Source organism: Salvelinus alpinus, chromosome 20 (assembly GCF_045679555.1).
Source record: "Salvelinus alpinus chromosome 20, SLU_Salpinus.1, whole genome shotgun sequence".
Taxonomy (NCBI): Eukaryota; Metazoa; Chordata; class Actinopteri; order Salmoniformes; family Salmonidae; genus Salvelinus; species Salvelinus alpinus.
The window spans coordinates 10,502,909-10,528,961 of record NC_092105.1 but is presented as its reverse complement, the minus strand read 5'-3'; the positions used below and the strand labels follow the sequence as shown (position 1 = coordinate 10,528,961).

The following is a 26,053-nucleotide window of genomic DNA, read 5'->3' as shown; positions in this document are numbered from 1 at the left end:
TGAGGAGAGGAGGGGAGGAAGGGAGCAGAGGAGGGGTGGGGAGGAGGGGACGGGAGAGGGGTCTGATTTGTCTACAGGGGGTCCATCCTGTCTGGGTCTACTGGTAGCAGCAGCAGCAGCAGCAGCTGTAGGGAGGACAGAGGAAGGTTATAGCTGAGACAGTGGGTGGACATCCAGGATCCACAGAACACCAGGAACCACTGAACATCCATTAGAACTCATCCAAGAGCAGGAGGTTATGTCTGCACTCCACACGCAAACTCTGTCGACCTTTCACGTGTTTTATTATTAAAGATGTGATCAACTGCTGAGCTGTTTCAACGCATATTATTGAATATGAGTGACAACGTCCAATGGAGACATTGATCAACCCTGAAATGATGTTAAAGCTTTATTACTGCAATATTATTACTTCCCGTCTAGAAGGACTTCTTATGTACTAACTAGCTTTTACTATTGCTCCTAGTTTTCTACTAAAACACTAATTACCAATGAAACACCCATTATTTAAAAAATATATCTAAAAAATAATGTAACCTTTATTTAACTAGGCAAGAACAAATTCTTATTTACAATGACGGCCTACACATTACTGGTTAGGGTTATGAACTTCATGTCGCAGATAATTTCCTTTCACATTAAAGGATTAACACTGATTGCATTAAGCCTCTAAACCCAGACTAAATCATTATCTTCTTAAAGGGATGCTTTTCTTCTTCTTGACTTCAGATTATTACAGAGGCTTTTAAAGATATAAAAAAAAATAGGCTGAAGTTATTGGGTGCATTTTGATGTCAAACTTTTGATTCTGAGCAATACCTTTTAATTTGAAACGCGCAAGAAAACATTTGAAAACATCTATTATATGAAACTGGTTTACTTTATATTTTATTCAAATATTAGTGCTGCGATAAGAGAATGTATTTAAATAGCAGGGGACAACTACTGGATTCATATTTAGATAAGAAAATAGCTTTCAACTGATACAAACCCTGATGAGTTATATGTGTCCCCATACAAATAAATACAACTTGCTACATTAACATTGGTCTAGGACTGTTTAAACTTCTACATTACTACTTTTAGCTCAGTGTAGTCCCTGATCCTGTATTCAATGTTTCAGCCCGGAAAATATAATTACAACCTTCCTTCTTAATGTGAGTCATTTAATGTGAAACATTCTTGCTCCCACTATGACTGACAGCCCACTGGAAGGGTCAGCTTTGTTTAATTCTCAACTGGCAGCTCGGTTTTAACCTCCTATTCAGTCTTCTACAACTCTGTTCAGCTTCCCCTCCATGTGAAACCAAGGGAATGTGTGTTATTTAAATGACACGTTAACGATCCAAAAGGAAGTATAATGTGTCTACTTTTTGTAGTTGAGCTAACAAGAGTTATTTAATTCTCACTATATACTTGTAGTGTCATAAGAAATTAAAATAAAGATGTGTGTGCCTTGAAAAACATTTCAAATATTGGTATCCCCTAGGAGAGAGATCATGTTTCTATGTATTGGCTTAAATCATCTGCATGGTATGATACTTTAGCACGATTGGGATACAGATGCCTTGGACATGGTGGAACAAGAAATCAATTTGGGTCAACCTCAATATGTTCCCTATTCTGGCACTTGATTCTAAACAATTGTTGTTTTATAAAATGTGTTATCACTCTACTTCATATTCACCAAAAAAGGACGTTCCTAATACAGAAACTGTGTCGCCATCCAACTTTCAAACAATCAGAGAATTGTTCAACTGAACTGCAACAAGGAGCAGCTCTCCTCTCCCCAGAGCTACAGATGTTGTCCTGCAGACGGTCCAGAGCAGTCATCTGCTTGTTAACAAACTATTTGAAAAAACCTGATCTTTGTAAACAGATGTTTTTTTAATACTTCTGTGGCTTCTCAGAAGTGACTGTAAAATATGATAGAAACTGAAATATTGCTCCACAGCTCTTCTTTGTTCTCCATACTATTCTTGCTTTGTAATGCGACTGGAGTTATCGACAAAATATAAATGTAATGTTGGGAAATATTGTCAAGTGTGTGCATGTTGGTTTCTGCAACTGATATTACAGACCATGGATCTGTGTTGTTTCAGGTGGGACTGCAATAGAAGAAGCATTATCAACTTTATTCATCCAGATGAGAACACACTCTTATTTGCAATGACAGGCTGGCCAATCATCACAAATGTTGAGCGTATGCAATTTTCTTGTCCCCTTTAGGATAGTTTGGGGGATTTCGAGTTAAAGAATTTCAACAGGAGGGGGGGGTGGAGAAAAACCTAAAAAAGATCCCAGAAAGTAAATCAGTAGAAACACCCCACTGGTTCTCAGATCTACGTTCCCCAAAGGTAATTACCAGTATTCACTGGAGACAACGTTGTGAAGGCTATGTTAGCTAACATTCCAAGGCATTCCTTTCAAATCAATTATACTGCTGACTAGATAGATTGCAGCAAACATTGGTGATCAGACTAAAGTAGTAGACAGTGATAAATCTAGTTTCCAACCATATAATCATGTGTTTTATGCCTCAAAGAAACATCCAGTGAAAGCAAGCAGCAATTAAGCAGAAGATAGGACTTGATAATAAGCAGTCATTTACATTTATTGGAGTCACTGACACTGAGGGAATTTCTTCAAGGTTTTTCAAAGTCCAGTTAGCATACAGATGACTTGTCTTTAGGGAGGTAGGGAGATTCCTGTGCACTCCACACCCATATGATGTTCCCTATTGTGATGATGAAATCATTCCTTTTCAAACATCGCAATGAATCCTGCAGGGTTTAAAGTAATTAGCTGAGAAATCCAATTTGGCCTGTTTCTAATAACAATGGGTTTGTTGCCTGTCGGTGTAGGATGACGCTTAGGAAGATGATCCATTCTGTTCCAGATGTCTTTATCTTCCAGAGTCTTCTCTGTGGGATAAACTGTTAGGATGAAAGAACATTTATCCTCATAATCGGGAACTGATTTTCCACTCACAGCTAACATTTGCTAGTCCTAGGAAACACACTGAGAGCTAACACAGCTAGTCCTAGTAAACACACTGACAGCTAACACAGCTAGTCCTAGTAAACACACTGACAGCTACAAACACAGCTAGTCCTAGTAATCACACTGACAGCTAATACAGCTAGTCCTAGTAAACACACTGACAGCTACAAACACAGCTAGTCCTAGTAAACACACTGACAGCTAACACAGTTAGTCCTAGTAAACACACTGACAGCTAACACAGCTAGTCCTAGTAAACACACTGACAGCTACTAACACAGCTAGTCCTATTAAACACACTGAGAGCTAACACAGCTAGTCCTAGTAAACAAACTGACAGCTAACACAGCTAGTCCTAGTAAATACACTGACAGCTACTAACACAGCTAGTCCTAGAAAATACATTGACAGCTACTAACACAGCTAGTCCTAGTAAACACACTGACAGCTAACACAGCTAGTCCTAGTAAACACACAGACAGCTAACACAGCTAGTCCTAGTAAACACACTGACAGCTAACACAGCTAGTCCTAGTAAACATACTGACAACTCCTAACACAGCTAGTACTAGTAAACAAACTGACAGCTAACACAGCTAGTTCAAGTAAACACACTGACAGCTAACACAGCTAGTCCTAGTAAATACACTGACAGCTACTAACACAGCTAGTCCTAGTAAACACACTGACAGCTAACACAGCTAGTCCTATTAAACACATGACAGCTAACACAGCTAGTCCTAGTATTCATACTGACAACTACTAACACAGCTAGTCCTAGAATCCATACTGACAGCTACTAACACAGTTAGTCCTAGTAAACACACTGACAGCTACTAACACAGCTAGTCCTATTAAACACACTGGCAGCTAACACAGCTAGTCCTATTAAACACATGACAGCTAACACAGCTAGTCCTAGTATTCATACTGACAACTACTAACACAGCTAGTCCTAGAATCCATACTGACAGCTACTAACACAGTTAGTCCTAATAAACACACTGACAGCTACTAACACAGCTAGTCCTAGTAAACACACTGGCAGCTAACACAGCTAGTCCTATTAAACACACTGACAGCTAACACAGCTAGTCCTAGTAAACACACATACAGCTAACACAGCTAGTCCTAGTATCCATACTGACAACTACTAACACAGCTAGTCCTAGTAAACACACTGACAGCTACTAACACAGCTAGTCCTAGTAAACACACCGACAGCTACTAACACAGCTAGTCCTAGTAAACACACTGACAGCTACTAACACAGCTGGTCCTAGCAAACACAGTGACTTTCCCCTTATTTCCATCTTTCATTTGGCTTTTACAGCAAACGACCAAAAGCGAATCATGAAGTTCCAAAGTTACAGCCTCTTAGGTGTAGAACAGAGAAGTTCTCCCACCATATGGGTGGGTCGGGGGATGAATATTTGAGAATATTTTTTTAGAGTATAACGAAGGTGAATGAAAAGGGAAATAGTTGTACACTGTGTTTGTGGAAAGAACTGTAAAGGTAAAGGCGTTACCGTAATTCAGCTCCCCTGGGGGCAGAAGGCCTCAGCCCAGCTCTCTGTGATCCTGTGTAAACTTGTAAGGCAGATGAGAAGCAGAGTGTGAGTCAATAAAGTATGTGTGTGTGTGTGTGTGTGTGTGTGTGTGTGTGTGTGTGTGTGTGTGTGTGTGTGTGTGTGTGTGTGTGTGTGTGTGTGTGTGTGTGTGTGTGTGTGTGTGTGTGTGTGTACCCACCCTGATGAAGAGGAGGGTACAGCAGTGAGACAGAACAACTTACAACCTCCTGTCTCCTGTCTGTTTTCACCAGAGGAATCCTCTACCGGCTGACTGCTGTCTCACGGACACATTCTGTCTGGTTCTACTTTTCTGCCATTATTCAGCTGGGAGAGACAGTCTCAAACATGGCAGGATTGGCAGCCACGGGGAGCCAGGTAAGATGCACACTGTACAGCAGGGATCTTCAACTAAATTCAGCCGTGGGCCTACCTTTTTCTTGAGCGGATGGTCAGGGGGCCGAAACATAATTACAAATCATTTGTAGACTGCAAATTGACCGCAAGAAGCCTAAACAGATATAATATTTGACAAAAACATAATTTCAAACCTTGTTTACATTTGTATAAGACCACATAGTATCTCTCTGTTATGCATAGGAATACTTTGGAACATATTTCCAAAATTGTAATAATATTTGACTAAAACATAATCACTTCAAATCTTGCTTACATTTGATTACGATCATCTAACGTATATCTATTAGGCGTGGAAATGCTTTTGTGTTTCTACAATCTTTTATGTTCAACAATATATATACGTGTGTATATATGTATGTATGTATGTATGTATATATATATATATATATAAATATATACATATATATATATTTATATATACAGTTGAAGTCGGAAGTTTACATACACTTAGGTTGGAGTCATTAAAACTCGTTTTTCAACCACTCCACAAATTATAGATTTGTCGAGTTGGTTAGGACATCTACTTTGTGCATGACACAAGTAATTTTTCCAACAATTGTTTACAGACAGATTATTTCACTTATAATTCACTGTATCACAATTCCAGTGGGTCAGAAGTTTACATACACTAAGTTGACTGTGCCTTTAAACAGCTTGGAAAATTCCAGAAAATGATGTCATGGCTTTAGAAGCTTCTGATATGCTAACTGACATCATTTCAGTCAATTGGAGGTATACATGTGGATGTATTGCAAGGCCTACCTTCAAACTCAGTGCTCTTTGATTGACATAATGGGAAAATCAAAAGAAATCAGTCAAGACCTCAGAAAAAGATAAAAAAAATTGTGGACCTCCACAAGTCTGGTTCAACGCCTGAAGGTACCACGTTCATCTGTACAAACAATAGTATGCAAGTATAAACACCATGGAACCACGCAGCCTTCATAACGCTCACGAAGGAGACGAGATCTGTCTCCTAGAGATGAACGTACTTTGATGCGAAAAGTGCAAATCAATCCCAGAACAACAGCAAAGGACCTTGTGAAGATGCTGGAGGAAACGGGTACAAAAGTATCTATATCCACAGTTAAACGAGTCCTATATTGACCTAACCTGAAATGCCGCTCAGCAAGGAAGAAGCCACTGCTCCAAAACTGCCATAAAAAAGCCAGACTACGGTTTGCAACTGCACATGGGGACAAAGATCGTACTTTTTGGAGAAATGTCCTCTGGTCTGATGAAACTAAAATAGAACTGTTTGGCCATAATGACCATCGTTATGTTTGGAGGAAAAAGGGGGAGGCTTGCAAGCCGAAGAACACTATCCCAACCGTCAAGCACGGGGGTGGAAGCATCATGTTGTGGGGGTGCTTTGCTGCAGGAGGGACTGACACCAGTCCAATTATGTGGATATATTGAAGCAACATCAAGACATCAGTCAGGAAGTTAAAGCTTGGTCGCAAATGGGCCTTCCAAATGGACAATGACCCCAAGCATACTTCCAAAGTTGTGGCAAAATGGCTTAAGGACAACAAAGTCAAGGTATTGGAGTGGCCATCACAAAGCCCTAACCTCAATCCTATAGGATAATTTGTGGGCAGATCTGAAAAATAGTGTGCGAGCAAGGAGGCCTACAAACCTGACTCAGTTACACCAGCTCTGTCAGGAGGAATGGGCCAAAATTCACCCAAATTATTGTGGGAAGCTTGTGGAAGGCTACCCGAAACGTTTGACCCAAGTTAAACAATTTATGGGCAATGCTACCAAATACTAATTGAGTGTATGTAAACCTCTGACCCACTGGGAATGTGATGAAAAGAATAAAAGCTGAAATAAAATCATTCTCTCTACTATTATTCTAACATTTCACATTCTTAAAATAAAGTGGTGACCTAAGACAGGGAATTTTTACTAGGATTAAATGTCAGGAATTGTGAAAAACTGAGTTTAAATGTATTTGGCTAAGGTGTATGTAAACTTCCGACTTCAACTGTGTAGATATATATACACTGCTCAAAAAAATAAAGGGAACACTAAAATAACACATCCTAGATCTGAATGAATGAAATATTCTTATTAAATACTTTTTTCTTTACATAGTTGAATGTGCTGACAACAAAATCACACAAAAATTATCAACCCATGGAGGTCTGGATTTGGAGTCACACTCAAAATTAAAGTGGAAAACCACACTACAGGCTGATCCAACTTTGATGTAATGTCCTTAAAACAAGTCAAAATGAGGCTCAGTAGTGTGTGTGGCCTCCACGTGCCTGTATGACCTCCCTACAACGCCTGGGCATGCTCCTGATGAGGTGGCGGATGGTCTCCTGAGGGATCTCCTCCCAGACCTGGACTAAAGCATCCGCCAACTCCTGGATAGTCTGTGGTGCAACGTGGCGTTGGTGGATGGAGCGAGACATGATGTCCCAGATGTGCTCAATTGGATTCAGGTCTGGGGAACGGGCGGGCCAGTCCATAACATCAATGCCTTCCTCTTGCAGGAACTGCTGACACACTCCAGCCACATGAGGTCTTGCATTAGGAGGAACCCAGGGCCAACCGCACCAGCATATGGTCTCACAAGGGGTCTGAGGATCTCATCTCGGTACCTAATGGCAGTCAGGCTACCTCTGGCGAGCACATGGAGGGCTGTGCGGCCCCCAAAGAAATGCCACCCCACACCATGACTGACCCACCGCCAAACCGGTCATGCTGGAGGATGTTGCAGGCAGCAGAACATTCTCCACGGCATCTCCAGACTCTGTCACGTCTGTCACATGTGCTCATGTGCTCAGTGTGAACCTGCTTTCATCTGTGAAGAGCACAGGGCGCCAGTGGCGAATTTGCCAATCTTGGTGTTCTCTGGCAAATGCCAAACGTCCTGCACGGTGTTGGGCTGTAAGCACAATCCCCACCTGTGGACGTCGGGCCCTCATACCACCCTCATGGAGTCTGTTTCTGACCGTTTGAGCAGACACATGCACATTTGTGGCCTACTGGAGGTCATTTTGCAGGGCTCTGGCAGTGCTCCACCTGCTCCTCCTTGCACAAAGGCGGAGGTAGCGGTCCTGCTGCTGGGTTGTTGCCCTCCTACGGCCTCCTCCACGTCTCCTGATGTACTGGCCTGTCTCCTGGTAGTGCCTCCATGCTCTGGACACTACACTGACAGTCACAGCAAAACCTTCTTGCCACAGCTCGCATTGATGTGCCATCCTGGATGAGCTGCACTACCTGAGCCACTTGTGTGGGTTGTAGACTCCGTCTCATGCTACCACTAGAGTGAAAGCACCGCCAGCATTCAAAAGTGACCAAAACATCAGCCAGGAAGCATAGGAACTGAGAAGTGGTCTGTGGTCACCACCTGCAGAACCACTCCTTTATTGGGGGTGTCTTGCTAATTGCCTATAATTTCCACCTTTTGTCTATACCATTTGCACAACAGCATGTGAAATTTATTGTCAATCAGTGTTGAGTGGACAATAAGTGGACAGTTTGATTTCACAGAAGTGTGATTGACTTGGATTTACATTGTGTTGTTTAAGTGTTCCCTTTATTTTTTTGAGCAGTGTATATAACTGGCACCACCAGTTGGGGAACCCTGCTCTAGAGGTCTACAAATGTAGTATCCTAATTTGATCACCCGGTTGGAAGAGAACTTTCCTGAAAATGTTAAACTTGTAGTGTATTTGAGGTTTTAAATGGCTTCTGAAGTTTGTAATTTCCACTTTGAAATGTTCCCTTAAGAAAGAATGTTTCAATCCCTACAAAAATGTCCATTAATTATAATCCAAATAATAATTGACATTTCCTGTTGCTACAGGATTATTTTTCTGATGTAGCAAACTGGTTCAAATTTAGATCCTACATGTGTAAGGACTAATCAAATCAAATGTATTTATATAGCCCTTCTTACATCAGCTGATATCTCAAAGTGCTGTACAGAAACCCAGCCTAAAACCCCAAACAGCAAGCAATGCAGGTGTAGAAGGTGGCTAGGAAAAACTCCCTAGAAAGGCCAAAACCTAGGAAGAAACCTAGAGAGGAACCAGGCTATGAGGGGTGGCCAGTCCTCTTCTGGCTGTGCCGGGTGGAGATTATAACAGAACATAGCCAAGATGTTCAAATGTTCTTAAATGACCAGCATGGTCAAATAATAATAATCACAGTAGTTGTCGAGGGTGCAGCAAGTCAGCACCTCAGGAATAAATGTCAGTTGGCTTTTAATAGATCATGAAGAGTATCTCTACCGCTCCTGCTGTCTCTAGAGAGTTGAAAACAGCAGGTCTGGGACAGGTAGCACGTCCGGTGAACAGGTCAGGGTTCCATAGCCGCAGGCAGAACAGTTGAAACTGGAGCAGCAGCACGGCCAGGTGGACTGGGGAGAGCAAGGAGTCATCATGCCAGGTAGTCCTGAGGCATGGTCCTAGGGCTCAGGTCCTCCGAGAGAGAGAGAGAAAGAAAGAGAGAAAGAGAGAATTAGAGAGAGCATACTTAAATTAACACAGGACACCGGATAAGACAGGAGAAGTACTCCAGATATAACAAACTGACCCTAGCCCCCCGACACATAATCTACTGCAGCATAAATACTGGAGGCTGAGACAGGAGGGGTCAGGAGACACTGTGGCCCCATCCGATGATACCCCCGGACAGGGGCAAACAGGAAGGATATAACCCCACCCACTTTGCCAAAGCACAGCCCCCACACCACTAGAGGGATATCACCATCAACCACCAACTTACCATCCTGAGACAAGGCCGAGTATAGCCCACAAAGATCTCCGCCACGGCACAACCCAAGGTGGGGTGTCAACCCAGACAAGAAGATCACGTCAGTGACTCAACCCATTCAAGTGACACACTCCTCCTAGGGACAGCATGGAAGAGCACCAGTAAGCCAGTGACTCAGCCCATGTAATAGGGTTAGAGGCAGAGAATCCCAATGGAGAGAGGGGAACCGGCCAGGCAGAGACAGCAAGGGCGGTTAGTTGCTCCAGAGCCTTTCCGTTCACCTTCACACTCCTGGGCCAGACTATACTCAATCATATGACCCACTGAAGAGATGAGTCTTCAGTAAAGACTTAAAAGTTGAGACCGAGTCTGCGTCTCTCACATGGGTAGGCAGACCATTCCATAAAAAGGGAGCTCTATAGGAGAAAGCCCAGCCTCCAGCTGTTTGCTTAGAAATTCTAGGGACAATTAGGAGGCCTGGGTCTTGTGACCGTAGCGTACGTGTAGGTATGTACGGCAAGACCAAATCGGAAAGATAGGTAGGAGCAAGCCCATATAATGCTTTGTAGGTTAGCAGTAAAACCTTGAAATCAGCCCTTGCCTTAACAGGAAGCCAGTGTAGGGAGGCTAGCACTGGAGTAATATGATCAAATTTTTTGGTTCTAGTCAGGATTCTAGCAGCTGTATTTAGCACTAACTGAAGTTTATTTAGTGCTTTATCCGGGTAGCCGGAAAGTAGAGCATTGCAGTAGTCTAACCTAGAAGTAACAAAAGCATGGATTAATTTTTCTGCATCATTTTTGGACAGAAAGTTTCTGATTTTTGCAATGTTACGTAGATGGAAAAAAGCTGTCCTTGAAACAGTCTTGATATGTTCGTCAAAAGAGAGATCAGGGTCCAGAGTAACGCCGAGGTCTTTCTCAGTTTTATTTGAGACGACTTTACAACCATCAAGATTAATTGTCAGATTTTACAGAAGTTCTCTTTGTTTCTTGGGACCTAGAACAAGCATCTATGTTTTGTCCGAGTTTAAAAGTAGAACGTTTGCAGCCATCCACTTCCTTATGTCTGAAACACAGGCTTCTAGCGAGGCCAATTTTGGTGTTTCACCATGTTTCATTGAAATGTACAGCTGTGTGTCATCCGCATAGCAGTGAAAGTTAACATTATGTTTTCGAATGACATCCCCAAGAGGTAAAATATATAGTGAAAACAATAGTGGTCCTAAAACGGAACCTTGAGGAACACCGAAATTTACAGTTGATTTGTCAGAGGACAAACCATTCACAGAGACAAACTGATATCTTTCCGACAGATAAGATCTAAACCAGGCCAGAACTTGTCCGTGTAGACCAATTTGGGTTTCCAATCTCTCCAAAAGAATGTGGTGACCGATGGTATCAAAGGCAGCACAAAGGTCTAGAAGCACGAGGACAGATGCAGAGCCTCGGTCTGACGCCATTAAAAGGTCATTTACCACCATCACAAGTGCAGTCTCAGTGCTATGATGGGGTCTAAAACCAGACTGAAGCATTTCGTATACATTGTTTGTCTTCAGGAAGGCAGTGACAACACTGGATTAGTGATGAAACTGTGAATTGTGTTCATGATTGAGTTTTTGCATAACTTTCTCCATGACTTTCACTTGCGTCTCTCAGCTTCTAAATTGCTGCTGACTCAACATTGTTGTCTCCCCTGCACATTGTGCACAAGGCAGAGAATGTGATTTGATTAGGGATTGCAGAGTGATTAGGATAACACATCCTCAGTATTGCCTTAGAAGGGACTATAAAAAGACTTCATCAATCTCTTTTATATGAATATTCATGAGACTTAGAGCCCAACGTTGTTTGGCTTTTCCTTCCACTCTGATAAACAGCAGAATAGAAATGGGCTGTAAGTGAATTACTGTGACTGTGTGTGTGTGTGTGTGACTGTGTGTGTGTGTGTGTGTGTGTGTGTGTGTGTGTGTGTGTGTGTGTGTGTGTGTGTGTGTGTGTGTGTGTGTGTGTGTGTGTGTGTGTGTGTGTGTGTGTGTGTGTGTGTGTGTGTGTGTGTGTGTGTGTGTGTGTGTGTGTGTGTGTGTGCGTGCGTGTGAGTTCAGATTAAGGAGGAGCAGGAATTGCTGAGGTAGAATAATTTAAGACCTGTGTGAACATGAATCATATCATCTGAGACAAAGAGGAAACTGATCTGACTGGTCCAGTGAGTTACCAGGTACCACAAAGAGGAAACTGATCTGACTGGTCCAGTGAGTTACCAGGTACCACAAAGAGGAATCTGATCTGACTGGTCCAGTGAGTTACCAGGTACCACAAAGAGGAAACTGATCTGACTGGTCCAGTGAGTTACCAGGTAAAACAAAGAGGAAACTGATCTGACTGGTCCAGTGAGTTACCAGGTACCACAAAGAGGAAACTGATCTGACTGGTCCAGTGAGTTACCAGGTACCACAAAGAAGAAACTGATCTGACTGGTCCAGTGAGTTACCAGGTACCACAAAGAAGAAACTGATCTGACTGGTCCAGTGAGTTACCAGGTACCACAAAGAGGAAACTGATCTGACTGGTCCAGTGAGTTACCAGGTACCACAAAGAGGAATCTGATCTGACTGGTCCAGTGAGTTACCAGGTACCACAAAGAGGAAACTGGTCTGACTGGTCCAGTGAGTTACCAGGTACCACAAAGAGGAATCTGGTCTGACTGGTCCAGTGAGTTACCAGGTACCACACAGAGCAAACTGATCTGACTGGTCCAGTGAGTTACCAGGTACCACAAAGAGGAAACTGATCTGACTGGTCCAGTGAGTTACCAGGTACCACAAAGAAGAAACTGATCTCACTGGTCCAGTGAGTTACCAGGTACCACAAAGAAGAAACTGATCTGACTGGTCCAGTGAGTTACCAGGTACCACAAAGAGGAAACTGATCTGACTGGTCCAGTGAGTTACCAGGTGCCACAAAGAGGAAACTGATCTGACTGGTCCAGTGAGTTACCAGGTACCACAAAGAGGAATCTGATCTGACTGGTCCAGTGAGTTACCAGGTACCACAAAGAGGAAACTGATCTGACTGGTAAAGTGAGTTACCAGGTACCACAAAGAGGAAACTGATCTGACTGGTCCAGTGAGTTACCAGGTACCACAAAGAGGAAACTGATCTGACTGGTCCAGTGAGTTACCAGGTACCACAAAGAGGAATCTGATCTGACTGGTCCAGTGAGTTACCAGGTACCACAAAGAGGAAACTGATCTGACTGGCCCAGTGAGTTACCAGGTACCACAAAGAGGAAACTGATCTGACTGGTCCAGTGAGTTACCAGGTAAAACAAAGAGGAAACTGATCTGACTGGTCCAGTGAGTTACCAGGTACCACAAAGAAGAAACTGATCTGACTGGTCCAGTGAGTTACCAGGTACCACAAAGAGGAAACTGATCTGACTGGTCCAGTGAGTTACCAGGTACCAGAAAGAGGAATCTGATCTGACTGGTCCAGTGAGTTACCAGGTACCACAAAGAGGAAACTGGTCTGACTGGTCCAGTGAGTTACCAGGTTCCACAAAGAGGAATCTGATCTGACTGGTCCAGTGAGTTACCAGGTAAAACAAAGAGGAAACTGATCTGACTGGTCCAGTGAGTTACCAGGTACCACAAAGAGGAAACTGATCTGACTGGTCCAGTGAGTTACCAGGTTCCACAAAGAGGAATCTGATCTGACTGGTCCAGTGAGTTACCAGGTACCACAAAGAAGAAACTGGTCTGACTGGTCCAGTGAGTTACCAGGTACCACAAAGAGGAAACTGATCTGACTGGTCCAGTGAGTTACCAGGTACCACAAAGAGGAAACTGATCTGACTGGTCCAGGGAGTTACCAGGTACCACAAAGAAGAAACTGATCTGACTGGTCCAGTGAGTTACCAGGTACCACAAAGAAGAAACTGATCTGACTGGTCCAGTGAGTTACCAGGTACCACAAAGAGGAAACTGATCTGACTGGTCCAGTGAGTTACCAGGTAACACAAAGAGGAAACTGGTCTGACTGGTCCAGTGAGTTACCAGGTACCACAAAGAGGAAACTGATCTGACTGGTCCAGTGAGTTACCAGGTACCACAAAGAGGAAACTGATCTGACTGGTCCAGTGAGTTACCAGGTAACACAAAGAGGAAACTGGTCTGCCGTTGGCTTATTAAACAGAAAAAGGAATGCGTACCACAGGAGGTTGGTGGCATCTTAATTGGGGAGAATGGGCTCGTGGAAATGACTGGAGCAGAATAGTGGAATGGTATCAAATACATCAAACACAAGGTTTCCAGGTGTTTGATGCCATTCCATTGGCTCCGTTCCGGCCATTATTATGATCCGTTCTCAGCAGCCTCCTGTGAATTGCATTCTTATTTTCAGGCAACCATTTATCTGTCAGGCAGCTACTGTACTTAAGGACAGCGGGTTTCCATTCCATGTAACTTTACACTATAAAGCTTATCATTTGAAATAAACATTATGGCATATATCTTAATCTAAAGCTTTTTGGTTAAAATGACACCAATGGCATGTTATTTTAGGAAAGGATAAAATACATATAACTGTGCCAACACTTGTAAAAGTGGGACTCTGGTAAATTCATTTTGGTTTCCTTTAAAAAAGCATCTGGTGGTGTTTGAACACTCTAGAGACTCTTTGTAGAATTCATATTAAAGGGACTGACGCAGTATTATTTTCTCTCTACATTCATCTGTAGCGCCTTTTCCTTTTAGCAGATGCTCTTATCCAGAACAACTTAAAGTAGTGAGTGCATACATTTTTCCTACTGGTCCCCCATGGGAATTGAACCAACAACCCTGGCATGGTGCAGGCACTATGCTCTAACACACTGAGCTAAACAGAACCTTTCTCTCACTGCTGGAAAGAATTCCTTACCCAACTCCTTTTTTCAGCTATTATCTCATGAATATGTGGATTTCTTGTGATTTTTGTATTTACGTTTAAAAGTGTGAATTTTTGTTGCTCTTGCTTTATCACCTTTTAAATTCCACTTCAGCCTCAATACTGTTCTCCTTAATGATAAATACAGTAAACCCATACAGTAAATCACAGATCAAGAGAGGCAAGGCCATTGGTGAGTGTGAGTTCCCCAGACCTGGGTGTTGTGAAGGAACACGACTCTGTGTTGATGTGAGCCCCAGTGTTGTGCCATAATAGCGACTGTGGAAGGAAAAATGCTGAGTCTGTGTGTCAGTCACCACAACGTGTGGTTGGATACTCCTCTGCTGTTGGAGGCTGGAGCACAAGCTCTCGTTCTCAGAGAAGACAATCTGAGCTCAAGGGATAAGGCGACTGTTTAACCCATTTTGAAATGGGAGTCTATTGCTCGAGCCAAGTTTGGGGAATGACTCCTGCAAATACTTTAAAGCATGTGAGATACATATGGAGAAGGAGTGAAAGAAGGATATTCTGCATTCCTCAAGTAGGCCAAAGCAGTTAAACTTTCAGCTATGTCAGTAAACTGATAGACTACTCAACACCATCTAACCAGAACCTTCTCAATTATCATGTAGGACAACAATGATATATGCCGACAAGTGATAGCTAACTTATATCCACTGTGATAAGCTATTCTGCCATCCAACAACCCAGCATGTGACCATTCCCAGTGAGGGAATAAAGTAGTGTTAGTGTTTTGATTATCCCTCAGAGCCAGTAGTCTAGTTAGGATGGAATGCACCCAGCAACACCCAGAGATCAGACCCAGAGCTCAGACCCAGACCTAGACCCAGACCCAGAGCTCAGACCCAGACCTAGACCCAGACCCAGAGCTCAGACCCAGACCTAGACCCAGACCTAGACCCAGACCCAGAGCTCAGACCCAGACCTAGAGCTCCGACCCAGACCTAGACCCAGACCCAGAGCTCAGACCCAGACCTAGACCCAGACCCAGAGCTCAGACCCAGAGCTCAGACCCAGACCTAGAGCTCCGACCCAGACCTAGACCCAAACCTAGACCCAGACCCAGAGCTCAGACCCAGACCTAGACCCAGACCCAGAGTTCAGACCCAGAGCTCAGACCCAGAGCTCAGACCCAGACCCAGACCCAGACCCAGAGCTCAGACCCAGACCCAGTGCTCAGACCCAGACCCAGAGCTCCGACCCAGACCCAGAGCTCCGACCCAGACCCAGAGCTCCGACCCAGACCCAGAGCTCAGACCCAGAGCTCAGACCCAGAGCTCAGACCCAGAGCTCCGACCCAGACCCAGAGCTCCGACCCAGACCCCGAGCTCAGACCCAGAGCTCCGACCCAGGTCTCTAACAGCTTGGCTCCAGCAGTGCTCAGCCTGTCCTAGGATAGGCCACAGTAGTCTAGATAGTAGTAGTCTAGTCTCCACTTTGTTCCGTTTTTTAAGACTGTTTGTTTGTGGGAGGATGCAAGGCACAGTACAATAGGGTCTGTATTAAAGTTAATTGATGATTTGATCAGGGGTATCATGAATGTACTAATGACTACTATAAGTTTAATTAAGCAGTTGTTAGCTGTGTAAATGTATGACCTGGACATTTCTCATCTCATCTGAATTGAGAAAAACATCTTTAATGTGTCAATCAGCAGTTGAAACAATTACAAAGCCAAATCCCCACCCCTGTTTCGGTAAAAAATCTGAGGGATAGGGCTGGACACATTCCTAGACAGAACTATGGATGCAAGGACTGACCATCCATGATATCAAAATTGTAGTTTTAACCATGTTTTGAGGCAACCGTATATAGTGTTTGATTACATTTTGCTTTGTTTACAAACATTGGAGTAAAACAAGCTTATATTTGTGGTTTTCATGGAGTGTGACAGTTGAACTGAGCTCATGAGGTGTTTCTAAGTTATATTCTTCAAGAATCAATGGATTCATTTAATTAATTCAGAAGCCCAGAAATGGATGAAGCAACTGCAGATTGCCCCTTTAAGTTGTGATGATGCTTAATGAAGACATCTCATAGTCTAACAGTGTCTCAGAAAACCCTCAGAACCTGCTGGAAGCAATTATAGGGCTCTCCAAGCAGTAAAGAATGTGGCTGGCTTTCACCACAGTCCTACAAAAGAATGATACATTTTTTCAAGAAAAAAATGAAGCAAACAGTCTTTGGCTATGGGCTATTCTGTGGAACTAAACACAACACAAGACCTTACTGTCCCATAAGTTACTCCCTGTTTAACTGGGAAAACGACAGATATTCAGTATCACATTGTGCTGCTCTAAACCACAGATTTATCTGTGCTGGACATTTGAGTCATACATTGTCTGCAGGCTTTGTGTCCAAGTTGTGGGTTTGTAGAGTGAGCCAGGCTAGCTAGTCATAACCTGCCTCATCGTAAACAGTCTAATCCTGACATGTGTCTTTGAAAGGAGATTACATGACCTCTGACCTTTTGAGGAGTCAGGTATCAGGAACACAGTGGACCACCAGAGGTGAAACTCCAAAGTCATCTCTTTATGCAAAGTTATTGTATAGTCTTAATCGTGGTAGAAGTGCTGTTTGATACACATACCAGCACTGTTATGATATTTTAAGAGTCTACAGCGTATCGGTAGATAAGAACTGTACAGAGTACAGGGAATGCCCCACCCAAGCAACACCAAGCAACATGGGAAATGTAGACATCCTCCATATTACACTGTTAAACAGCATACAGTTCCTCCAAGTCTTTTTCTATGCTCCTGATAACATCCTACACTGTGTCAGTTCAGACCATGGCTGCTGTTGGTTGGCTACAGCTCGTGTGATGCCACAGTGCTGGCAGGCAGGGTCGTAGCCATGGAGCCAATCACGCTGTAGTATACCGTAGCAGCCTACAGCCAGAGGAAAAGCATCACTTCCAGGTCAATGACTCCTATAGCCCCTCATAGACAACTACAGTGGGGAGAACAAGTATTTGATACACTGCCGATTTTGCAGGTTTTCCTACTTACAAAGCATGTAGAGGTCTGTAATTTTTATCATAGGTACACTTCAACTGTGAGAGACGGAATCTAAAACAAAAATCCAGAAAATCACATTGTATGATTTTTAAATAATTAATTTGCATTTTATTGCATGACATAAGTATTTGATCACCTACCAACCAGTAAGAATTCCGGCTCTCACAGACCTGTTAGTTTTTCTTTAAGAAGCCCTCCTGTTCTCCACTCATTACCTGTATTAACTGCACCTGTTTGAACTCGTTACCTGTATAAAAGACACCTGTCCACACACAATCAAACAGATTCCAACCTCTCCACAATGGCCAAGACCAGAGAGCTGTGTAAGGACATCAGGGATAAAATTGTAGACCTGCACAAGGCTGGGATGGGCTACAGGACAATAGGCAAGCAGCTTGGTGAGAAGGAAACAACTGTTGGCGCAATTATTAGAAAATGGAAGAAGTTCAAGATGACGGTCAATCACCCTCGGTCTGGGGCTCCATGCAAGATTTCACCTCGTGGGGCATCAATGATCATGAGGAAGGTGAGGGATCAGCCCAGAACTACACGGCAGGACCTGGTCAATGACCTGAAGAGAGCTGGGACCACAGTCTCAAAGAAAACCATTAGTAACACACTACGCCGTCATGGATTAAAATCCTGCAGCGCACGCAAGGTCCCCCTGCTTAAGCCAGTGCATGTCCAGGCCTGTCTGAAGTTTGCCAATGACCATCTGGATGATCCAGAGGAGGAATGGGAGAAGGTCATGTGGTCTGATGAGACAAAAATAGAGCTTTTTGGTCTAACTCCACTCGCCGTGTTTGGAGGAAGAAGAAGTATGAGTACAACCCCAAGAACACCATCCCAACCGTGAAGCATGGAGGTGGAAACATCATTCTTTGGGGATGCTTTTCTGCAAAGGGGACAGGACGACTGCACCGTATTGAGGGGAGGATGGATGGGGCCATGTATCGCGAGATCTTGGCCAACAACCTCCTTCCCTCAGTAAGAGCATTGAAGATGGGTTGTGGCTGGGTCTTCCAGCATGACAACGACACGAAGCACACAGCCATGGCAACTAAGGAGTGGCTCCGTAAGAAGCATCTCAAGGTCCTGGAGTGGCCTAGCCAGTCTCCAGACCTGAACCCAATAGAAAATCTTTGGAGGGAGCTGAAAGTCCGTATTGCCCAGCGACAGCCCCGAAACCTGAAGGATCTGGAGAAGATCTGTAGGGAGGAGTGGGCCAAAATCCCTGCTGCAGTGTGTGCAAACCTAGTCAAGAACTACAGGAAACGTATGATCTCTGTAATTGCAAACAAAGGTTTCTGTACCAAATATTAAGTTCTGCTTTTCTGATGTATCAAATACTTATGTCATGCAATAAAATGCAAATTAATTACTTAAAAATCATACAATGTGATTTTCTGGATTTTTGTTTTAGATTCCATCTCTCATAGTTGAAGTGTACCTATGATAAAAATTACAGACCTCTACATGCTTTGTAAGTAGGAAAACCTGCAAAATCGGCAGTGTATCAAATACTTGTTCTCCCCACTGTATATGTTATCCGGGCTAATCAGAAAGCAGTTCAAAGGTTGTTTACATTCAGTGGATCTCTTGCTGTGGCGTATATACATTTGGCTTTCCAGTTCCACGCGCTAGACACTTAACCACAGCTTCTCAAACTGAAAACAACAAACAAAGGTTATGAGGATACCAGGCATCGGCATTGCTATTCTATCGCTATTCTATGAGTCATATTGTTGACAGAGTTAAAAGTAGGTTAATTAGTTATTGTATGACTCTGTGATGCAGCTATAAACGCATTTCTATATTGATTTATACCACAGCGTTGTTGAATACTCGCTTCTGATTGGCTAGAAGGGAATTCTCAAATGGCTATTAAAACCAGATAACTTACAGTTGGAAAATATATCGGGACTCTGTTCGAATAGATATCCCAGACACCTTGAAATCATGACGCAACATGTGCCTACACAACTGTACATGCTGCAAAGTTACAGAGAGCTAAACCAACAACCACACATAACGAAATTGTATACATTGTAAATGCAGGTTCAAGGAGGAAAAACAGACATCTATTTATTGGAGCATCTGATGACCTGACGTGGTGAGTGCTGACCATACATTTCTCTGGTTCCTACTGTTGCAGTCATGACACAAGTGACTCTATGCTGTCAAATCCTCCCATGTTTCTAGTTTGACCATCTGTTTCAAGCAAATATTTGTTCATTTGGTTGTCATCTTGGCAGGTTTGCTAGCAACAAACTATTTAGCTAAGGTAGCTAGCTTCTAGCCTAGAGTTTGATATGCAATGCGATTTCCTCGTAATGTCTTGACGAGAAGCCAACATTTTCTAGCTTTGCCAGGCAAACTTAGGCATCATCTTCAATTTGGATGTATCCAAATGAATGTCAATAGAAAACAGCTTAAACAAACGCAAATGCAGCTCCTTTGCTTTTATCCTGTCTGCAGAGGTCGTGACTGTGTTCGCCATAGTTAGTTGGCTAGCTAGCGAGCATGGGACAAGAACGTTGCCAGCGAGCATGGCAGTGAAACATATAAAACAAACAACCAGTGCTTGTCTTGGGTCTAAGCTGTCTGGAGGGTTGTACCAGCACCTCCAATTTTTGGGGAACTGCATTTCAGCTCCTCTATAAAACAAAATGGCCTATCACCGGCCTGGATTCACACAAAAAGTTTGATCAAAGCGGAATGAAGGCGGGAGCGGCATTGAATAGCAACGGAGAGTGGGAATTCATGTCCTTATTTCGCTTTGTTTAAGTTTATTTGCTGCTAGTCTGTGAATCCGGTGTATGCATGCCAGTCTACAGTATATGGTGTCAGCTTCAGAATGCACAGATTGAGAATGTGCCAGCCTGAATGGGCAGGATACGGTGTTCCAAGATGTCAAATGAGGGTTCTTATGGTCTTGAAAATCCTGGAAAAGTCAATGGAATTTTAATATAGTGTTTTCCTCTTTCCTAAATATATCATCACTCACTTAAAAGTCGACATATCAGACATGATCAGAATTAGGCCAGCACACACACAGTGTGATGTGCATCATCTGTGTGTGAGTGTGCCGTGCCGTTGCCCGAGGAGAGAGACACATTTCAGAAGCAGGTAGCCAATCAAAATAATGATATACTTACTATATAGTCGATTCAAAACATAGCTTGTAGCATGGCTACTGATCTCACTAGTTAACTATTTAGCTATAAGCATTAATGTCTTTGACTCGTTTTCACCTTTCCACAGGTGTTGTGCTGAAAATCTCCCCCCTGACAGAATCCGCCCCCCCCCCTCCCTCATAATAATTTCCTTAATATTGTGGCTAGAGTCAAATACTTTCTGTGGCACACATCAGAGTCAAATACTTTCTATAGAACAAACTTCACATCAGGATAGGCAAGCAAAAATACTAATGAATGTATGTGTGTTATATTAAACATAGAGGAGGGTGTCAAATGTAGGCAAACAATACACGTTTCAGAACGACTACGGCTCAATTATTATCCTTACGCTTTCAAAAATACTAGTTGAATAAGACATGGGAGAGATGGTGAATTTTGGCAAAGAGATTTATTTATAGACTAATACAAATCATTAGCGGATTTAGGTACGGGCGACATGGGCAGCCGCCCAGCGGGCGGCATCTTGCCGGGGGCGGACATGGGCTCCCCCGGGTGCGGGAGGGGGCGGGCGCAGGCGCTGAAGGGGGGGGTTCGCCAAGGGCGCCATACAAGCTAGAACCACCACATACACTTGAAATAAATAGCTCAACCGAAAACTGAGTGAAGAGCAGATATCTCAACTAGCAAGCAAGTCGCAGCAATGAAGAACGCGAAGGGGGGAGAATTCTGGCAGGGGGGAGATTTCTGGCACAACACCAGCACTGTTGAGAAATAAATCTGACATTGTTATTTGAAAGCTGTGGATTCCCCTCTATTAAATAGTAGGCTATGTAATTCAGACAATGTTAAAAAATATCCAAAGAATAGCCTAATTGACAAATAACTTCCATGCTGTGCATAGATCTCCCCTGAAACATTCATATTTTTGCCTTTTCAAGGTTATAGATAAACATGTATTAGCTACTTTGCTTTGAAGTAGCCTACCTTATCCATTTTATCCCTGAATCATTGAATTGTAGAAAGATAGAAAACTATTTGGTTGTAATGTTACAACCTTTTATGTAAAGGGTTTCCAGCCGTCCTCCAGGAGGTCTAAGCCTACTGGGTGTGCTGGCTTTTGATTGGAGCCCTGCTCTAACACACAACAGTATATTTATATATTATTAATTCCATTCCTTTACTTTCAGATTTGTGTGTATTGTGTGTATTGTTGTGATATTGTTAGATATTACTTGTTAGATATTACTGCACTGTTGGAGCTAGAAGCTACAAGCATTTCGCTACACCCTGTAATAACATCTGCTAAACATGTGTATGTGACCAATAAAATTTGATTTGATATAGCCTAAACACCAGCTTCTCAACAGGACCTTGATAAGCAGACTCGGTGTGTTTCAGGGCTAGATCAAAAGCCTGCGCGCTCAGTACCTCTCCAGGTGCAGGGTGGACCACATGTGTTTTATACAGTAGCCTAACAGTGCAGTTATTCTACTTTGTGGAGCCTTGATTGATTTGAGAGCGCAATGGCAGGAAATAGTAGGTCTACATGGGATCAGAGACCAGCAGCCTTCTAGTGTCAATACCACATTTATGAATACTTTTTAATGTAGGCTATATAGAGACGCTACCAATTATTTATCATTTTTGTAAAAATTGTTTAAAAGTCATGGAGAAGTCATGGAAAAGTCATTGAAATTCCATCTGTCAAAATGTGTATGAACCCTTAGCAGTGAATAATCAGAGGTCTCTATAGCATACTGTCGTTTGGGAATTTCTGTGAACATAGTCTAACGAACTGACTTGGAAAAAGACAGCTCCTGCACTTCTTTCATCCAACTGGGTCACATCCATAAATATACAACCAAAAGATAATAAAGTATGAATTTGCTTATAATGAAAATATCAACTACAATAAAAAAATATTCTACGGATAAATTTATGCTTGAGTATTGTTTTCTTTGGCAGCTGTGGTATAAGCGGGATAATTCCTCTGTTCTGTACATTACCTTGGGGGGGATGAACTCCTCCAAGGGACTCAGCCTCGTCCTGCTGCGTCGTCCATTATTTCCAAGGTAATGTACAGAACGTGTACGTTTATCCCTTATTTGATTCATTAGCCTTGTCTTTTTCAGAAGTGAGCCTTGGGGGAGATCCTCTTACTGATGGGGCAGCAGAGTAATTAAAATCTTGAACCTTTGCCATGGTTACCGTGGGCACATCCACATCAGATGCTAATCTACATTTCCAATAGAACTGTCTGTGGGGGACAATAAAGGTAGAATAAAACAATGATAGGGTTCTCACAGAATGATGCAGATTTAGTTCAGTACAGTGTCGTTGATACTGGATTTAACCCTCAATTTAATGTTAAGTCTCCTGGCTGGATGAATGCAGAAATATTCAATACAGCCTCATAATAAATCTGATAAACATTTATCGTTAAAACATGCTCGCATTCACTTGCATTACATCTCTGTTCTCACAGCTGACCATGCTAACATCGGAGACATCAATGAAGACGTCGCCCTTCCAACCTAGATCCTAGAAAATAACATCAAATTGATCAGAAATACAGTATAGACATGGTTATTGTTGAAAATGACTTTTGTAGCTGGTACTGTGTATATATGAAACAAAATAACCACTTTCAATTTATTGATGAATATTCAACGCCTTCTGGATCAGATGAAGCTGTATTTGCTGCCTGTCTAATGTTCATCTAAAACCTCACTGTCACTTTTTGTGGTCTTGGAATTGAACATTTATTTGACCATTCGTGATCTCGTGAGTAGCTTTCATTGACCAGTGTTGTCTATCTATTGCGATGATGAATGGGTGTGTGGATGGGATGCAGCGAAGCAGTCGAGCCTTGGAGGCTGACCCCATCTGGCTTCAGCCTGGTTATGTTCTATAGTGAGTTCCAGCCCCATCCCCAGCCTCATCACAATAGAGTCCCCAAGGTTCCCCCTGCTCCCCAGCCTTTGTCTTCACATTGGCTTACCTTTTGTCTCATGGCGTGGAGAAGGGATAGATGGGAAATAGAGAGCCCTAGCCCTTAATGGAGGCAGCGTCCTTGAAATAACCCAGTGGAAATGACGCTTCCCCAGCATGTTACACGCTTCCGTGAGCATACAGCCAGGGCTGGGGCTGAGGCAGAGGGAGGGAAGGCACCACAGTAACTAGGTGGCTGTGTTATGTTTGGAGGCAGAGTTTCATCCATGTGCCAGTGACATGCAGTAGAGGGTTTAATAACCGTTCAGTGGGAGTTGCATCATTCCTCTCTGTTGGACAGGACAACCCTGGAACGTAATATGTGAGTACTGATTACTCTGTGAAGGCTTGTATATTGTGGAAAGTTGTTGTAATTTATGAGTGTAGCTATTTATTATGATGTCATAGAGAGCGGTAGAGTCTTCAGATTCTTTGCATGCTGATTCATGATATCAACAGTATACTTTTACTTGTAAGTGAGTTACAGGAATGCTTTAGATTTTCGTTTCTAGTTTGAAGTGTTTGAAGGATATCACATTACTTTTGTGGAGCATTATCCTCTTATTTAGTATATTTATGAACCTAAATAAACTATTGTTTGATGATGGGGAATAATGTGGCTAGTTTTGATACACCTGTACCTGAAACCCTATACATTTGACAAGTGTATTATGTTCAGAAAACTTCATGTATGAATCTGTTTAGTTGCAATCATATGGACTAGTTAAACGGTTCAATAACCAGACTAAACCAAGAGTCCTGGGAGAAGTAGATGAATTATTGGATGGACGGTGTGAACCCAGTCCATAATATGACACATCCTACATCTGACTCACCCATGTGCTTTAGACTCTTCGAACCATTAGGCCTCAGTGTTTCTCTATTCCGTCCCTTATCTTGTCTTTCAGGAAGGTTTTTTCCAACCTGCAATATATTCTATTTGTCGTGCCAAGCACCACCAAGGAAATAGCCCCTGGCTACTAATAGCCTTATTTAGAAAGGATTAATATTAATCTGTTTGGAATATTTGTTCTATATTATGGTAGTCATCCGAGCAAACGGTAAATGCTTTATATATATAAATATATATTATATATATACAGACACTACTCTTCAAAAGTTTGGGGTCACTTAGAAATGTCCTTCTTTTTGAAAGAAAAGCACCTTTTTTGTGCATTAAAATAACATCAAATTGATCAGAAATACAGTGTAGACATTGTTAATGTTGTAAATGACTATTGTAGCTGGAAACGGCTGATTGTTTATGGAGTATCTACATAGGCGTACAGAGGCCCATTATCAGCAACCATCACTCCTGTGTTCCAATGGCACGTTGTGTTAGCTAATCCAAGTTGATCATTTTAAAAGGCTAATTGTTCATTAGAAAACCCTTTTGCAATTATGTTAGCACAGCTGAAAACTGTTGTCTTGATTAAATAACAATAAAACTGGCCTTCTTTAGACTAGTTGAGTATCTGGAGCATCAGCATTTGTGGGTTCGATTAAAGGCTTAAAATGGCCAGAAACAAAGAACTTTCTTCTGAAACTCGTCAGTCTATTCTTGTTCTGAGAAATGATGTCTATTCCATGCGAGAAATTGCCAAGAAACTGAAGATCTCGTACAACGCTGTGTATTACTCCCTTCACAGAAGAGAGCAAACTGGCTCTAACCAGAATAGAAAGAGGAGTTGGAGGCCCCGGTGCACAACTGAGCAAGAGCACAAGTACATTAGAGTACAGATGCCTCACAAGTCCTCAACTGGCAGCTTCATTAAATAGTACCCGCAAAACACCAGTCTCAACGTCAACAGTGAAGAGGTGACTCCGGGATGCTGGCCTTCTAAGCAGAGTTGCAATGAAAAAGCCATGGATTTTTCTTTGCAACTCTGCATATGTGGTAACTCCTTCAAGACTGTTGGAAAAGCATTCCAGGTGAAGCTGTTTTAGAGAATGCCAAGCGTGTACAAAGCTGTATCAAGGCAAAGGGTGGCTACTTTGAAGAATCTCAAATATAAAATATATTTTGATTTGTTTAACACTTTTTTGCTTACTACATGATTCCATATGTGTTATTTCATAGTTTTGATGTCTTCACTATTATTCTACAATGTAGAAAATTGTCAAATAAAAGAAAAACCCTTGAATGAGTAAGTGTGTCCAAACGTTTATATAAATATATATATATATACTACCGTTCAAGAGCTTGGGGTCACTTAGAAATGTCCTTGTTTTTG

At 42.5% G+C, this 26,053-nt stretch overlaps 1 protein-coding gene across 4 annotated transcripts in view; it reads left to right on the top strand.

Moving 5' to 3' along the window:
• Positions 1–4,819: 4,819 nt before the first annotated feature.
• LOC139546288 (E3 ubiquitin-protein ligase Midline-1-like) overlaps positions 4,820–26,053 on the top strand; it is a 71,978-nt gene continuing 50,744 nt past the window's right edge. Inside the window, exon 1 of one of the 4 annotated variants that reach the window (XM_071354483.1) lies at positions 4,820–4,949. The gene's annotated coding sequence lies outside the window, so the exon portion shown is untranslated. Of the gene's footprint in view, positions 4,950–19,601; positions 19,802–23,876; positions 24,142–26,053 lie in introns of those variants that run through there. The other 3 variants (XM_071354481.1, XM_071354480.1, XM_071354479.1) reach the window with 3 other exon arrangements.